Below are 15,144 nucleotides of genomic sequence, written 5' to 3'. Positions count from 1 at the left end.
AGTGGACTCTAAATGGTTAATGATGATGATGATGATGATGATGATAAATACAGGCTGTATACAGGAGGAGTAGACGCAATATAACAGGTATGTCAATGTTCGATGGCGGGTAAGTATATGTGTCTAACCCTAAGAAAATGATGTCCATTATACTGGAAATAACGTTGCAAAAGGGCTTATTTTACTCCTTGTCATGATGTGTATGTGTCTCCTTTGCATTTGCTAGGCGTGTCATATCGGTTGAAATGCATATCATAATTTGATCATATTGTCAAAATTTCCTTACACATTGTCTGATCTGTATTGATGAAGATGGACTGCAACCAGTAATTTGGCATATATTTTGCATTAACCTTATAATCAGTCTTCATACGTGTCGTCCATGGTCGTTTCGAATCGCTTGCACAAAGAAGCAGCTCGAATTCACCAGACTCTAAGTTGGTGTGATAAGGTTGGCTGATGAATGATGGCTACTGTCTGCGCAGCATACAGTTATATTACTTTAAGCCTTTTGTATTAGCATTCACTTTGCATTTATTGATTATGGTAATGATTCATGGAGTCACATAATTGTTTTTAAGGCCATACTGCAAACTATTAACGGCATCAACAATAGCAAAACCCAGTCACCACTCCCGTTCCATGTAACAGGACGAGGCCCATTCATTCCTGGAAACTTACACTACTACTGCCACGCTGCCACATTTGGTCAGGGGGTAGGGTAGGGCGGTAGTATCGGGGGTGTAGAAACTCCTTTCCGCAACTGTACGGACTTTGATGAATGGTTCCGGAGAGTGCAGTCGTGTATTCGTTGCTCTCTCCTCTAGCGATCTAGGGCCGCCTCACCGGCAATAGTTTTGTAAATAGGGGAGTAAAAGTTAGGTTAGCTAGATCTCATTTTCCTCCTTGGCCTTAGTAGATATAGTAAGTGTCTATATCTGTTTCCTGAGATTGCCTTTGCTTACTCACCTCTGGAGTGTACCCCCCACTGATCGCTCTGGGGTGTGAGTCACACACAGGCGCGTCCTCCCGAGAGTGGTTTGAGAGGGTAATCTCAGCGTAGGTGGGTCTTCCTCAGGTACTTTGCCCCTTGGTCGGTTTTCTCTTTCTTCCCACTTCCCCCTTACGGGGAGAGTGGTCACTAAGACGGACGCCCCTGTTGCCTCTCCCCCCTTCAGGGGGGGAGGTGGTCCTGACGAAAGTAGGCATGACAGGACTGACCACCCCCAGACTGGACGTCAGACTCGAGCCCCACTTGACATACCTGTAGCTAATGCGACCTATGTCACCATTCATGCGCTAGGTTCCACTCCCCTGTCCAGTCTCAATCCCTTCCTTATCAAGAAGGTGATTGACCACTGTGCGGGAGAAGTTGAACAGGTAAAAAAAACTTGCTAATGGAGATCTCCTGGTCAAAACTGTAAACTCGGCACAGGTAAAGGATTTGTTGAAACTGCGCAAATTCCACTGTTACAATGTCGAAGCCAAAATCCCAGTCTCCATGAATTCTTGCAAGGGTGTTGTCACTTGCAGGGATCTCATGGTGATGAGCGAGGACAAGATCGTAAGTGAATTGGCGCAGCAAGATGTCGTCGAGGCTAAATTCACAACTCGCTACTCAGAAGGCATAAAGACGAAGACAGCAACTAGCATCTTGACTTTTGCCAAATCTTCTCTTCCTAGTGATATCAAAGTTGGTTACGAAATTATTCACGTTCGGCCGTACATCCCTAACCCTTTGCGTTGCCTGATATGCCAGCTGTATGGGCATGGTACAACAACTTGTCGGGCTTCCCAGCCAGTGTGTGGCAAGTGTGCAAGCCAGGGTCATGATGCGGAAAGTTGCACATCAGAGACAGTACGTTGCTTTCACTGCAAGGGTACTCACTCCACTTCCTCTAGGGATTGTCCCAAGTGGAAGGAGAAGGAAGTCTGCACAGTGAAGGCAACTGAGGGTATTTCCTACTACGAAGCTAGGAAAAAGGTGAAGGAGTTGCATGCAACTCCCATGCCAAATAGGTCCTATGCTTCAGCAGTAATGTCCCGTCCTGTGATGTGCTCTGTCGAGACGCAGACTGACCCTGTCCTTCTCCCTCCTGCCACTCACAGTACATCTCCATCTCGACCTCCTGTTTGCCCCAACTCTCTCACTGACATCCCTAAGGCATCAACTTACTCTCAGGCTGCTGCTGCCTCTCCATCAGTACGGCCTAAAGCGAAGCCTGACAAGCCTACTAAGAATAACATGACCACCCTCACGAAAGAGTCACGTCCTCATGTTCTTCCAGTTCCTACTCCAGCGAGGGAGAGAAAGGTTAGCTCTTCCTCGGGGGAGGCTGGGAACCTAATTATTGATGAAAATATGGAGGTTTCCATCAACAAGCACAGGGATAGGTCCCCCGGTAGTCGCTCGCCTACTGGCAGGCGACAAAAAAAGACGAAGCACGCTGGCCCCCAACGAAAATCTTAAAGCGCCGCATTCACTCTATTACAGTGGAACTGTAGAGGTATTGGGAATAAGTTACAAGATATAGCAATCTTGCTTTCTATACACAGGCCATCACCAGGTGATCAGTGCAGGTATGTAATGTAGAAAGGCATTACATATCTGCAGTCGATGGTGTTCTCTTGGTCGAGGCTTTTTTAACATTAGTGTAGGTCTAGTTATTTGTCTCTTAGGATTTAGTATAGTTTAGCGATTTGTCTGTTAGGTGGTTAGTTTTAGGGTATTTAGATTAGGTATTTTTGATTATAAGTCATATAAGGTTAAAAATATAAAAAATAATTAAAATAATAAAAATAAAACTACGAAAAAATAATAAAATAAAAATTATTATATATATATATGTACGTGTACATGAAAGTGTGTATGTTCATATGCATGGATGTGTGTATGTATGTATGTATGTATGTATATATAAATACATATATATATATATATATATATATATATATATATATATATATATGTGCGTCAATATATATACATATATATATATTTGAGGCTCCGGCCTCAATGGTCGATAGGCAAAAAAAAAAAAAAGCAACTGTACGATCTTGTGGGAGTGGCGGCCTTCCATGGGTTCGAACCCCAAGAGGTGACTGGAGGCTTTTCGATCTTGTAGTGCCATTAAGGGGGGTAGGCTGGTCATACACCTTGACTAGGGCACCTTAGTCTCTTCCTCCTATACCTCCAAGTTCGGAAATGGGACCGGATGTTACCATTTATTTTCTTTATGTTCTTGTTTTGACGATAATTATTCTTACCTTTTTAAATACGAGGACATGTTTTTCATTTTCTGCTTTGCAGACTTTAGACGGTTATATTTTCTTTGTCATCTATTTATTCAGTATAAGACTACCATCGGTGTTTCTGTTTTGAATAACCATCCAAATTGTTTCCTGTACTACAAGAAGCCACCTAGGAAGTTGCAGGGTAACCAAATTTCCGATGCAGAACCTGGACGCCTGGTGATCTAGTGAGTTAATGTGCTCTATATGGGTTTGTACTATAATGTGCAAAATAAATATGTAGGTAAGAAAGTGGTACTAGCGACCCCTTAAGACTACGGGAACATAAATCTAACTTATGAGTGGGGGTGAGTTTATGGTGGTAATTATGAAAGCGTGCGAGCGAGGCGCTTGGAATACCCAAACTTTGATAGTTCCAGAGAGAAACTATGGCACTGACTTAATGGCCCCGGGATGCAAGTTTTGTGTCGATCTTTCTGTGTCCTGCCAATTTAATTCAGCTGAGAATAGACTTTTCGAACTGGATGGGTTTGATTCAGTTCAAGGATTGGAGTTCGATCTCATGCTGGGGCAGTGAACAGTTTGATGACTTGAACCGGTTAAAACCGACTTCACTGATGTTCAGCAAGATTTAACGACATGTTATAAGAATAGTTTTTCCGATCCAGGCCACATCTCCTCAGTCCACAGTTCCATACGGTAACAGTCCTGAATGAGACTGTGTGGATGCTGGGCATAGCACCGAAGTGATGATATGTAAAGGTATGTGGCACGTAAAGGGGATTGCTAGGTCTTAAAGGAAAGAGTATCAGGCCATACTCAGAAGTGAAAATGAATAAATAAATGAGTAAAAAATTAAATGAATAAAGTTAGGGTGAAAGCCATGTCTTTTAGGTGCAACGGGTCAAAACCCTCTGGGGATGACTGGAGGCTCTTTTGCTCACGTTACAACCTTCTCTCCACCCACTCTGCTGTATCGCAATCTCTGCAACTTGAAGCCTTTCCTCACATGTGGAGATTTTTATCATCTTTTCTTTTTCATTCGTACATACGCTTTAAAGTCCACTAGAAAATTTATTACTATTTAATATTGCACTACAAAGATCACATTGAGGATAATTATTTCAGCATTTGAACTGTGGGAAGTGTGGGAGACTGCTTCCTTAGCTCAGCAGCAGCCCATTAGATGTAAGCCAGGGCTAATGAGTGTAATTTTCACCCCCGTCAGGCTCCAGTCTTATCTCTAACATTGCATTCTTTCCATCTGCACCATTTTCTGCCTCCCCTTCATTCCACCTGTGTGTCACCTCTTCCACTCTTCCTCTCCCACTACCCCATCCGTCCTATCCCTCCTCCCTCCTCTCTTCCTTCCACCACTTTTCTTGTCTCAAACCTTTTCCTCGCTTCTGTCTAACCACACACCACCGTTTTCCCCTGCTCTCCCTCCCTTCCCCTATAATGGAGTCAAAACAAGGGATAATCATGACTGAAGCGTTGTAATTACTATGTTACCACGGAGTATTAGGTACTTAATACACCCACCCACCCACTTACCCACACACACACACACACACACACACACACACGGGCTTCATGTGACATGTAGTAGTGTCTAGTGTGTGTGTGTGTGTGTGTGTGTGTGTGTGTGTGTGTGTGTTTCTTGATTAAATCATCACCATTATCTTCATTTTCATCAGGATCGTTTTCATAATCTTTTACCCCCAGTGTCCCTCCTCTCCTTCCCCTTCCCCTGCCTTTCCTATTTCTCTACCCTTCCCCAGCCCCTCTTCCCCTCTGTTCCCTCCTTTCTCCAGTCTTCCCCCTTTCCTTCTCTTCCCTCAGTCACCCCTCTCTTCGTCCTCTCCCTCAGTCTTTCCATTTCCCTTCTCCATTTTCCCTTTACTCCCTCTATCCCCTCACCCATTTTCTTCTCCCCTCTCTCCTGCCACGTTTCCTCTTCCTCCCCACGGTTTCACAAACAGAGCAACTGTGGGAGTTTTAAAACTGTGTCCCAGCTTGTGTATAAGCATTTACCGTACCTATTAAACAAATTATTATTCCTCAGTAAATTTGGCCGACAATCATATCATATATAACATTTTAGGGCAAATATTTGTACGGATCATGACACCTGGAGTATTTTAGGGCGAATATAGAAAATCACCATCGTTAGGTCATTTTTGAGTAAAAATGAATCAAGACAATATCACTACTTTGATCATTTTATCTAGGCAGATAAATTCCATTTCTCCATTTTGAATGCCAAGTTTTAACATGAGATAAACAGTAGAATACAACGGAAGTTACGAAAAAGTGGTATTATGTAGGACCAGAGTATTGTGTTATTGGAATGCGAAACAACCGAACTCACCGGCCTCACACTTCCAAGTGAGCGGGCTCCGCCTGCATACCGCAAGACCCTTCCGATGACGTCACCACTCGGAACGCAACAAGTGCGTGCGCACACACATACCAACAGCAATATGCACTAACAGTCTTTTAATGCCATTGAGCTACGGGGGGAAAACTGCAAAAGGGCAAAAACCTGCGCCTAGATAAAGTGAATGAACCGTAGTATATCCCAGTTTCTCTTATTTAGTTGATAGATTTTGTTCACTGAAGGTTTGATTTTGGCTTTGTTTAATTTTGCTTTTTTAGGTGGAACAATATTGCAGGCAGCTATACTTTATTAGATTGACCTGTGCAGTTGAGGTTTATGATGCGAGTAAGATGTGTTTGTATCGTGGCTGCTGATTGGCCGCCAATGATGTAAATCTACAGCTCCTCTTATTTCAACACATATATGTTTTTATTTTTCAATTGCCTGCAATACAAGCAACCAGTTTAAATATGGAATAATTTCCAAAGCTAAAGAGACCAAAATTAGCTTAAAAAGTTTACTCATAAAAAAATAAAGCTGATTATAAAGTTTTATCAAACGACGAGTGACTTTTGAAATAAATTACCCACCTACGGTGTACATCTACGTCCGCTTGTTGCTCTATAATATCCACCTCATGTTGCACTGCAATACATGTCTGTATTTACTTCAATGACATCATCGGCGGCCAATCAGCAGCCGCGTATCAAACACACCCTACTTGCCTCATTAATCTCAGCTGCACAGGTCAATCAAATAGACTATAGCTATACATAATGAGCCCAGGAAACTATTATTTCTGGTGAAAAGGGTGCTTGGAATTATGAAGGAAGCTCTTGTCACAACCAGGAATACAGAATTTGTCTTATATGTCTAACAAGACAGTACATCTAATTTATTCATAATGTCTGCTTGTGAAATATGGTTGCGGGACAGTGTCTTTCATCATGGAGGACCCTTTGCTTGATCAACTTCGCCAATGTTGAAAGTGATACATGTGCTTGAATACTTCGGTGCAGTTCCGTTACGCTAGTTATCATCATATTCATCAGCATCATCATAGTCTTCATCATTGTTTTTGCCTCCTTTCCCACCTAAGGATTGGGTGAAGTCAGATCTGCCTATCTGTCTGTGTGAGTTTGCCTGTCTGTGTGTTTGTCTTTATATCTGTCTGCCTAGCTGTGTAATTGCCTGTCTGTGTCTGCGTGTTTGCCTGTTTTCCTATCTGCTTGCCTGCCTGTCTCTCAGCCTGTCTCCCTCCTACATGCCTGTATATCTGCCTGCCTGGCTGGCAGCCCTTTTAATGAACGGGGGAAACTGGGCGGATTTGTGTGCCACTGCTGGTGAGGTTTGCCGAGGGTAACCACGTTATTGTTTCTTTGTTGATGAAAGAAGTTTCTAACCTTTCCATCTCGTAAAGGTCTTTGATAAAGTGAATAATAGTTGTCGTCTTGTATTTGTAATTATATAATCTCAATGAAAGAGTCAATGGAAGTGAACGTATCCATTTCCCATCCATCCAATGGTCGCCCAACCGTGTTTTGCCCAATAGGAGCCCTCACAAACTCCTGAAAGTTGCCAGTGTTTGCCGGATCACTAAATAGCGTGAGGTCACTACCCGCTCAGAGCTGGTGTACCTTCCTTAACCCGCAGCATCCCGTCGACGTGAATTAACGTCCACACATTTTGTCACTGCCTATCCCATTGACATTCATAAAAGCGAATCAATTGCAAGGTCCCTATTTTGCACAATTTTAAATTTTCGCGAGTGATTTCTGGTACTTATACACGGGACACCTTCCTCTACAAGATGCCAGGCAGGGACAATGCCTTACCCAGCATGACCTCCCCCTCCCCCAGCACGCCATTGTCTCAGAAATTCACCTGTTACCAGTGACCTGGCCAGCAAAGCCATGTCATGCCACGGTACGAAATTCAGGGCCAGAGTGATTCCACAATCGATGACAATGTGGAGGACAAACTTTACATAGCATTAGAGGAAGAAACAGTCAGAAATGATGATCAGGTAATGTTGCCAAAAAAGGTCAGGTATGTTGATGTGTTTCATGAGTGAAACAATGCTTATAGTGCCTATATTACTGTGTGAAAACCAATATTCTCTCATACTACATATAAATTCGTATCAAATAAATAAATAAATACCGTTTATGAGTGGTGTGGGATGGTTACACTCCCACAGAACTCGTTTTCTTTGGAGCCAGCCCGATAGAAAACACAGTAAGATAAGGAGGTACTGCTACCTGTTTCGAGTATTTTAAACCTCAGATGAGCGATTTCTCTATGATTTTTCGATGTTTCTTACCAAAAGCGGAGGTTTGAGCAAAAAAAAATTTTTTCCAAAAATTGTCGGGATTGGGGGGAGTCAGTGGTGGAAAAGTGGTCGGGATGGGGCGGGTTAAAAAAAATTCTTATCGGGGTCATTACTCATGCATAAAGCATTATATGAGTATTATAATCGTCTTAGATATATTACTGATGCTCTCAATGAGATTTACGCCAAAAAGTTCTCCACAAAGTTTATTAAAAGCCATGAAAGCTTGTTGTTTGTTTTTGCATTCAGCACATTTTTACCAAGTATTATGAATCTCAGTTGTTCAAAAAATTTATCATACAGTTTCCAAAGACCGTATTCTTTCATTTGGCAAACCCTGACATGATTCTATCTGTTATACACTTAATAATAGTAAGAACTGTACAGCCGAAATCTTACATGCCCGATATCAGCGACCCGAGTTTTAAAAGGCACGGTATTCCTCTTGCTTTGAGAAAATGTCTCAGTTCTGCTACAGTCTATTTTTCCACATATACTTTAGCTCCACAGTCGACCATGGCACTGTATTTTCTGGATTTATCGGCTGATTTCAATAGGCGCAGGCGTCAGGAATGGTGTATACTCATCACCAGCGCCGCCCTGGGCCCCTGGCGGCGGGAACACAAACTACGTGCCTCCGTATGAGCTCAGTGAGTTCATACGATCTTCGATTGTTTATGTACCATATTTTCTTCATTTGTTATGTAAGATACAATATCGTTATATTCAGTTACCATTTTTCCTTACCGGTGTACATTCACCATCTAAAAACACGACAGTGTTCAATACTCAGGCAACATAATACTCACATGTAGGCTGTCCCTAAATTGAGTTGGATGCAACCTTAAGATTCTATTATATTTTGAAAACGAAGCCATTTTTTCTCCAGTATTATATGCAGATAAATCAATAAGTATCCTATTTTCAGTTCAGTAACACAAAAATTGTATAACAGAGAGTAATTCAAGTTTACCCCACTTTTGCACTTTACATTAAGTAATCTGGCGAGAGGTGGCATCTTTTGCCAGTTTGTTGGGGCTCCTATTAGGTGCTTACTGACCTCTGGATATGTTGCTTAGTCCACAGAGACAATAAACGCCGAGTCAGACTACAGAGCGACAATCATCTTTCCTTGATTCAGTACCAACACAAAAAGCAGCTCAGAAACAATCCATTCCATCCTTACAGTGATGTAGTCCCTTACGTTACAACACATTTCGCTCATCTGCATCTTTTTCACTACACAGACAGTTCTTCAACATAAACCCAACAAAAGACCTCGAGAAGCCCCCTGCTCAAGTGGCTGGGTCTCTGCAGCCCACCGGGTTCATTTCCAGATGATCCTTGGCAATACAAGATAAATCTATCATTACATTTACCATCAATCTTTCCATCTAAAGCCTGTTCTATTCTTTTCTTCACATTCTCCATTCTTTCCTTTTCCACATGTAACCTTTTTTCCTTCCCCTCTTGCAACTCCTGGTGTGTAGAGACCTGATGAGAGAGAGACAGACAGAGAGAGACAGAGACAGACAGACAGACAGACAGACAGACAGAGATGCTAGCCAAGACAGGATGTGTATAGTGAACGAATAAGTAGGAGGATGAGGAAGCAGGCTGGACAGGGGAGGTAAATCAATCATTTCCTGTGGCACCCTCGGGGATGCATAGGGCCTCGATGAACTCACACCACCACATCCTATCTTGTGCTAACTCCTCAAGATCTCCCCAACACTCATCTCCAGCTTCCCGTCTCATTGTCCTCACCCATGTCTCTTTTGGCCTTCCTCTACCTCTCCTACCAAGTGCCACCCACCCTGGTGTACCTCGTACTATTCCCTGTCTCCTATACACATGTCCTAGCCACTTCCATCGTGAGAATCTAACATATTCATCGATCGGCTGCACTCCAGTTATTTCTCTAATTCTACTATTTGGTATCCTTTCCCACCACTTAACTCCTAATATTCTTCTAAGTGCTTTATTTTCAAACACCAAGAATTTATTTTCCATAGTCACTGTGCTGTACCAAGACTCGTGTCCATAAATTAAGATACTCCTAACCATTACCTTATAAAGTTTGATTTTTGTATGCACAGAAAAATTGTTATTATTCCAAACATTTCTAAGCATTCCCATTGCCTGATTAGCCTTCTTTAACCTTTCCTCGAATTCAAAGTTCAAAGAACCATCCTTGGCTAAATAAGTACCTAAATATTTAAACCTATCAACTTGCTTTACAACCATACCTCCAATTACACATCCCTGCGCATTCTCCGTATTCATATTGATTATTTCAGTTTTTCCACAATTAATAACCAAACTCACCTTGCGACCTTCACTCACCAAACAGTCCAACACTCTCTGCATCTCTTCTGGCCCATCACAAATCAAAACTATATCATCTGCATAATCTAAATCCAAAAGTTTCCTGTTCTCTCCCCAAAGTATACCTGCACCGGTTTCTGTTCCAACGCGTTTCATAATGTAATCAATGACTAATATAAATAGTAAAGGCGATAGAACACCACCTTGAATTACTCCGGACTTGACTTCAAATGAATCACTCAGACAACCATCAACCATCACTTTACAAAATATGTCCTCATGCATGTTTATAATGACCCTCACAAACTCCTCTGGTATTCCATAATGTCTCATGATCTTCCCCATAGTCTCTCTCGAAACACTATCAAAAGCTTTTTCAAAATCAACAAAACAAAGACTTAATGGTACTCTCATTTCATTAACTTGCTGCATCAAATGCCTAACTATAAAGATCTGATCATTGCAACCACGTCCCTTTCTAAAACCAGCCTGTTCATCCCTCAGAATACCCTCAACCACCGGCTCCAACCTATTTAACAACACTCTACTGAAAACTTTCAAAGCTATCGGTGACAAAGAGATTCCCCTCCAATTACCACATTCACTCAGGTCTCCCTTCTTCGGAACTTTAACAATTACACCATTCTTCCAAACTGATGGTAGTAACCCCGTCACCCATATCTTATTGAATAGCTTGGTCAAGATCATTATTAATCTATCCCCCTCCACTTTAAACATTTCCGGAAATAAACCATCCTCCCCTGGTGCCTTATTATTCTTTAACTGTTTTACTGCTTTCTCCACTTCTGCAAGCCTCAACTCTCCTCTTTCTATATTTAAATCTTCCTGAGCAGACGGTATATCCTCTTCTGGTGGTATTGGTCTATTAAGAACTATCTCAAAATGCTCTTTCCATCTATTTTTAATATCTCCATCTTTGGTCAATAAATTTCCTTCCCTGTCTCTAACTGGTATTTCCTTGCGTTTACCTGCATTATCACTCAGTTCTCTAATCGATTCATATGCTATTCTTTGACTCTGTCCATCATTTTTGTTTATTAAGATTTCAGTCTCTGCAACCTTTTCATCCACACATCTTCTTTTATCTCTCCTAGCTAACCTTCTTACTTCTGAATTCAAACTCCAGTACGCAGCTCTTGCTAATTCAATCTCTCGTTCATCAACACATTGCATCTCACTCCTCAATTTAGCCTCACCTCTCTTTTTTATCATATCCCACGTTTCCTCTGATATCCATTTCTTTCTCCTGAATCTATGTCTCCTTCCAATCGTACATTCAGCAGTCTCATGCAAAACTTTGTTCACATCCTCCCACATCTCATCTACACTTCTCTCCCCCTCTTCCAACGTTTCCAACACCAAAAACCTATTTCTGCATTCTAATCTGAATTCCTCCTTTTCTTCTCCTTCCCTTCTAAGCTTAACAATATCGTATCTACCAACACCAGATTTTTCATTCTTCTGATTTTTAAGTTTAAACCTTATTTTTGCAATGCTGAGTTGATGGTCACTACCAATATCCGCTCCCCGTTTAACATGAACATCTAGCAGAGAACTTCTATGCCTCCTACTGATAGCGATATGATCAATCTGATTTTTATATTTTCTACACAGCGACACCCAAGTTGTCTTGTGTATATTGCAATGCTGAAAGAGTGTGCCCCCGATGACTAAGTCATTTGCTAGACAGAAGCTTCCAAACCTCACTCCGTTTTCACTCATCCTACTACCAACTCCCATCTTACCCATACATGCCTCAAATCCCTCATTTGAACAGCCCATAACTGCATTAAAGTCTCCAACGCAGATCAAAACATCATGTCTAGGTACCCTTCCTACTCCTTCTTGCAACTTTTCATAAAATGTGTCTTTCCTTTCATCGCGTGCATCATTAGTAGGTGCATAACACACAAACAGACTGATGTTGCCATGATTTGATTTAAACCGTGCGTATAACAATAGCTCATCTATAGGATCCCACTCACATAAAGCCTTATTTGCCTTACAACCCAGCAACAATCCTACTTTCTGATAATGCATTCCGTCCTGTCGGCCAGATATCAATAAACGTATACCATCCTCCAAATCCAACTTATCGACTCCAGTTAATCTAGTTTCTGTCAGAGTACAAATATCAAGTCCGTAATTTTGAAAAACCTTCACTAACTCATCGATTTTACCGTCATGATTTAGCGTTCTCACATTCCAGTTACCAATTTTAATTGTATTTTTTGCATTAACAAAGGAATTAGATTGTAATTGAGGCAACCGTGAGATTCTTAGCACCCCCTGCCCATTTAAGGGCTGCACGGGACTGGAGGCCATTATTGTTCTTTCAGAGTCAATCAAGGTTTCTTTGGCTAACTTCCTGAACACCTCGCCATTGTGTTGCAGTCGCAGTAGGCAGCTAACTTCCCTGATTGCCCACACCCGAAAGACCCAGCTATGCTGTAGCCAGTCACGTGCCGGCATGCTTCCCAGCCATTTCACTCTCAAGGAGTTCCTCTGCCTGAGAAAGCAACAACCCCCCTGCTCCCGAGGGCTTTTGATCTGTGTAGGTAGAGGGCGATCACTCCCTCGCTAGCCATATACAGTGTATATACAGTGTATATACAGTGTATATCCCTAATCAGTGTGGACACTCGGACCAAAATTTTTCAGAACTGTATCCCGGACTTGGAGACTTCAAAGTTAAATAAAAGAAGTTCTTTTTAAGTTCTATTAAAGCTCGAAAGGAAGTAGACGGGGTGGTTACAGGCTACTGAGGTGAAATTAAATAAAATTTAAACAATACAACTGAGACATTATGTAATGGCTGGAGGTCTGTGGGAGAGGAGATGGAGTAGGATAAGGATGAGAATGGGGAGGAGGAAGATGATGATGATGATGATCATGATGATGATGATGATGCTTAAGTGGAAGAGGAGGATGAGGATGATAATGATAGTGATGATGATGGTGAATAACCATGATGATTATGATCAGGAGGAGGAGGAGAAGGAAGAAGAAGAAAAGGAGGAGGAAGAAGAGGAGGAGGAGAACAAGAAGGAATGTGTGGAGGAATAAGAGGAGGAGAAGGAGAGGGTATGTGTGCTTTTTTCCTCCTCAGTGATATAGAGTTGTACTGCTGCCTTTTATGTTAGTGATCTACGGTACGTGAATTAAACTGCAAGAGAGGAAGAGGTACGGACTAAGTTAAAGTGAAAAGAAAATAATAGTAAGGGTTGAAGTGCCATAATAGTGAAATAAATCGGAGAGGAGGGGATGCCAAGAAGCCTATAATGCCCAGGAAAATAAACCCCGAGAGAGCAAAGCCCAGTAGAGTAAATCCCAGTAGAATAAAGCCCAGTAGAATAGAGCTCGGAAGAGTAAAGCCCAGCAGAACAATGTCCAGCAGAGTAAATCTCGTTGGAGTAAAACCTGGCAGAATATAGGCCGGCAAAATAATACCTGGTAGAATAAAACAAAGCAGAATAAAGTACAGTAGAACAAAGCCCTGCGGCATACTGCCCGGCAGAATAATGCCCAGCAGAATTAACACCAGCGGAATAAAGTCCAGCAGAATAAAGCCTTGCCACATACAACCCAGCAGAAAAAAGCTCAACAGAACAATACCCAGCCTAGTAAAACCGAGAAGAATAAAACCCAGTAGAATAAAGATCAGCAGAATAAAGCCTAGCAGCATAAGGCCCCCAGGGCGTAGACTGTAGCACCAATAGAACATGGCAGTACTCATAAGGTATAGTAGATGAAAAGCTGGTGACAGGGATACCTTGAGCTACCGTTTCATCAGCCCTTGGGCTTCTGACCACCCCCCTTTGCTGAACCTTTTCAGTGTTTCCATAACACACAGAGTAGACCAGCATATTCCCCTACATAGTTTCCTCTTACAATCAACACCAACACCACACATCCTGTTTGAAATCTAGGAAGAAGTGCATCTCTGCACCAGCCTTGGAGTCCCCGGATAGTGGGAGGGAGACCATTAAAAGCCCACACCGTCCACCCTTCTCGTGGTGACGACCACTTGAGACACAAGTAATCATTGTCTGGCTCAGTCTTTATTCATACCTGCAACGTATGTGACCTTCCTCTAATTTTCTCTCTGTTGAATGCCATCTCTCTTCCTCTAAACCTCACATTCACTTCCTCACTGAGACTCAGCTGGGAAACCTTGCACTATATCCTTCTACTTTTTCTATATTCACTTTAAAGCTAATGGTGGCTGTTGTACATATGTACACAACAACATATCTTGATCTAGTGTTCTTGAACTAGCATCTTCTGAGTTCTCTACTCCCTGTCTTTGTCTATCCTGTCAATCTTTGGCTAATCATGTCTGTGCTGTGTGCATATGCCCTAATTCTAGTGCTATTAAAAAATTTTTGACTAGTTTACTTCGAAGATAGAACACATCCTATCAATTTCTTTTTTCTCTGAAATCTCCCTTCTAGGTGATTTTAATGTTCAGCATCACTTTTAACTCATCTTCTTTCACTAATTCACCTCGTGAACAACTCTACATCTTTTCTATCCTTAATGACCTACAGCAGCTTGTACAACATCCTCCCTGCATCCGCGATCGCCTTGGAGAGAGTTCCTATATAACAGACCTTTTTTCTTATAACTAATCCTATTGCTAACCCTGTTAATCTTTTCTCTTCACTGGGCTCCTCCGATCACAACCTTATCAACTTAACCTGTTCCATCACTCCAGTAAGGCCTGTGGATCCTTCCAAGAAGTGACGGCTGTTGCAATTTGGAGATGCTGATTCAGAGGGGCTCCAGGCAGTGCTTCTTTCATTTTTCCTGGAATGACTATTGCTTCACG

The sequence above is a fragment of the Coenobita brevimanus genome, chromosome 5 (assembly GCF_032717465.1).
Source record: "Coenobita brevimanus isolate Jiangsu-jjx chromosome 5, ASM3271746v2, whole genome shotgun sequence".
NCBI lineage: Eukaryota > Metazoa > Arthropoda > Malacostraca > Decapoda > Coenobitidae > Coenobita > Coenobita brevimanus.
The sequence above is the reverse complement of the archived record's forward strand: the minus strand, read 5'-3'. Positions refer to the sequence as shown.